Consider the following 4,309-nt stretch of genomic DNA (forward strand, 5'->3'; position numbering starts at 1 on the left):
ATATTTCTCGATAGTTTCCTTCTCTGTCTTAGCAGATATGGTCTTAGCTGTCACATGGCCTGCTGATTGTGAAGACAAATATTTTTTCTTAAAGAAGTCAGTTGGGCAGACTTATTAGACCCATTACATGTTACCGCAAAGGCACACAATTCCTTAGAAATTGAGATACTTTTTGAAAGAAGCATGATGAGAAACTTGTCTACATAACGTACAACCTAATAAACCGTTCTTGCAATCTAACCATGGAAACGCTTCTTTTTGCGATCTCACATGTCCTGAAACCACATAGAAGGCCATTTCGATATATGTTTTTGTAATTGGGTGTTACTAAAGATGATGAAATTATTTGAACTGACAGTTGTTGCCGACAAACCACTTTCACATCCAATGTATTTACGATGCCACAAATGAGTTTACCTTTCAGCCACGAATCTGAGTCAGGCCAAGATTCGTTTGACTTATGTTAGTGCCCCCCTTTCTGTAATTTCAAATTAAAACACTTTTTTTCTAATTCTTTTAATATTTTAGAAACTAAAAATGTTTCAGTGTTCTTATAAGGAATAATCAAATTCAAAAATAGAATTTTATTTATTAGAACAAAACTCGTTGTAACTTGTTTCCGTTAAAATATGTACTAATAACAGCTTTTGTCATTACTTTAATTCTTAAGATTAAAATTTTTTTCTATTTTTAAATTTAAATTTTGTATTTGTAAAGATTTCACTAGCTATTTTAGATTTTTAACATGATTCCCTTCATAATTTTAATTGTTTGATTTTATTTTCTAACTTATGTTTACCAAATGTTTCTAATGAAACCCAAAAACCTCTTTTGTAAGTCACCCTTGGAAGAGTTTTCTTTCTTCTGTATTTTATCTTAAAACTAAATAATATGAACGTGATTCATTGATAAATATAGAATATTTTCGAAAAATTCATAATCTGGCCCTAGATGGTGGCCATCTTGTTTTCAAATGAGGATCATAATTTTATCATCATAATCAAATTGTTTCTAATTGCTTTTGGGGTGTTTTCAATCAACTCAGTTTCTACTACATTTTTTATCTCAGACAAATTTTAGTATTTTTATCTGGAATCGTAAACATATTTTGAGCTGGTTATTTGGTTAGGTATACAACTGATTCCATTTAGATGTCACAGATAGCACTAATAATTTTAAACTTTAATATAAAACACATTTATTAACAAAAAATGTGTTATTGAATACGTTTTTTGGTACTATTTACAGACCCACAGTTATTCTGATTAAAATATTGAAATTTTTCATTATATGTACACTTTATTAAAACATTTTAATTTTAAAATAAATTTAAAAAAAACATTAATTTGGTAGATATAGTGTCCTTTATATATTTTTTTAAGGGTGGAGGTAATTTATAACCTCCTTATATCTATATGAAAATATTGAATTCTTTCATCATCATCATCAGCTAATTATAAAAAATCTATTTGTTTGATAGCCTGTAATAATTTTAAGTTTTTAAACTAGAATATTCATAATACCCCATATTTCTATATCAAAAATAAAACATTTTCTAATAATTATCAACAAATTTTCTTAACAATATCTCTGTATAGTAAATTTAACATTCATTATTTACAACGGTACAATACATTAGAACAATCATAACAGTTAAAGGAACTTGAACATTTGTACCATGAAAACAAAAGTGAAATTTATATGTGATTAAGAAATTTAGTTTGGTTTTAAATGAAATGAAACATGTCTTTCTTTATAGAGGCAAAGTTAGGACTAAAAAGTCCTCTCTTCTACCTAACCCTCTATCATTTATGAACTGTCCTGGAAAAGATTTAATACAGACAAATAAGAAAACTTAATCGTTTTAAACGTATAAAAAACTGAACAAATTCAAGATAGAACTAACATTAAATAAAAATGGAAAAAAACTCATAGGAAACTAATTAAAAAAATGAATATTATCATATCATACTTTATAACACTGCTAGCTATATCCAAGAATAAAAGATAAAATTTTGATTACCTAGTTTATGACAAGTAAAATTTAACAAAACAATTTATAATGGATATTAATATTTATAATTGTTCAAAATTATCTGAAACAAAATAATTAAAAGCTAAAAATATGATAAAAAAAATTTATTTTATATTAAATTTCTAACATATACTAACAGTAATTTTCAAGAAACTTAGCCATTGAGGCTAGAATAATAAGAAGTTTATAGAGATCCTGGTCAATTAGAATAGTCTATAATTAGTGAGTATGGTGATTTCAATATTAATATGTATGAAAGTGGAAGTAATGAGTGATTTTTCATTCCCTTGTGCAAGTGCATCCATAATATTGAACATCCTCTAGTCGTCAGTGAAATTGCCTCAGTGATAACTTCATTTGACAGAATGTAAATCTATCTAACTTTTACGTTTACTTCATAAGGCAAGGAAGATTGTGCTTCCAATGAGATTAGGCGTTCACAATTCCGATGTAGTCTGTAAAAGAAGTACTGTATAACGGACTGAAATTTGGTAAATGTTGGGTAAGTATGTATTGAGTGGTTTCCATGGCATGCAGTGCAAGTGGCCATGAATTGAGATTAAGCCATGCTTTGTTTCAGAAGCACAGAATAGGAGTAAATAACGTCATTTCTGGTCAGCACGATCATTTAGCGAGAAGTTTAGTCGCCTCATAGTATTCAGTTTGGACCTTCCTTCTCGGATCACTTGATAGAACCATAACCGAGTCTTGTGAACTTATGAAGGAATTAAATGTCAACCAATTGATTCACAGACAATATAACCACCTCTCTGAATGTCCGAGTTGTGGATGATTCTGGATAACTACGAATTCTTGCCTCCCTTATTCATATCTTTACTTTCTCTAATTTCCTTAATAACCAGGCAAAAACAATTAAATCTAAGAGGTAGGAGTTACCGTGTGCCGATAACTATATGTATGGGTGGAGAAACGATCATGTTGGTGTCTATCAGCTCGGATGGTTGATGGCTCAAGCACTGACTGTTTTAGTCTGCAATTCACAAATCTGTACATAGCATGTCAGTAAAGGAGAGAGTCGTTCATGAAGACATTCGTCGTCTACTTGATTAAGACAATCGCCTTCGATTGTTCTCCGCAATATCGATGCAGAACTGCTCCCTGTATCACTCGTCTTAAGGAGTTCTGAGATATTACCAAATTCCCTGATATCTTTCTCTAATCACCAAATTTTAATATTACTGATTGACAACAGGTTTATTTAAAAAAAACTATTTTATATACTCTGACTGTTACAATGATTTAAAAATTTATTTACGTAGCAGGTAAACAATGTCTTATAATAAAAAGATATAAAATACGCGAGTTAAAAACAATGGTTGATCAGAAAATAGCCTGGCGCTGCTGCAGAAAATTATGCAACAGCTCAGTGAATTACCGAAAGTAATAAAAACGAGATAGATTAAAAAAATTATTCATAATTACAAAAATCCTCAAACTCAAAAGCCCGTCGGTTTATTCCTACTATATCCTGCCAGCCTTCACAAACTCCAGCCGCCACCTCGGACTCTGCCCAAAACATCAACGTATCAACTGCGCTGCCCGCGCCCTCGACACCTTTCCTAACCGCCTCTAGCAACATTCAGCCGCTCCTAGCCGAAAACTGTGGTCTTAAGAAGAAAGTCGCTGAGCTTCAAGAACAGTATAAAACTGTAATTGATCACTCAATAAAGTCCTGACCAGCGGTTACTTTCATTTACGGATCAGGTATCTGGGATGAACACTTCCCTCTTCATCTACAGCAATTATTAATAAAAACTTTAACAAAACATACTTGTTTGCAAACAGAAGGCAATGTAGCTTGTCATAAACTAGATTTGGCTGAAGACAGTAAAACATTTAAAATAAACAATGACATTAGTAAAAAATTTGATATACAAAAAGATTAGATAAAAACAATAAAGCTGAATTAGAAATAAAAATTATATGTGATAAAGACTCCCTGCAGCAAATCAAATATCCTGCAATAAGAAAATAATAAATTTTAGATGCAATCAGATGTTTGGAGGAAGAGAAAAAACACTGATAGAAAATAAAAAAAATAAACAAGCCTCTCTTCTACTGTGCATGGAGCCAGTAAAAACCCCAACAACACGTAATAAATATGAAAAGCTGTCTCATCTATCGGAGAATGATCTGAGTACATTCAAAACTGTAGATAAGAAAACACAAATTTTAACATGGAAAATAAAAACATAATTCTAAAAATGACCGAAACAAACAGAAAGTAAAAAAAAAAATAACAAAAATACTGCA

This window comes from Homalodisca vitripennis, chromosome 2, assembly GCF_021130785.1.
Source record: "Homalodisca vitripennis isolate AUS2020 chromosome 2, UT_GWSS_2.1, whole genome shotgun sequence".
Classification (NCBI taxonomy): domain Eukaryota; kingdom Metazoa; phylum Arthropoda; class Insecta; order Hemiptera; family Cicadellidae; genus Homalodisca; species Homalodisca vitripennis.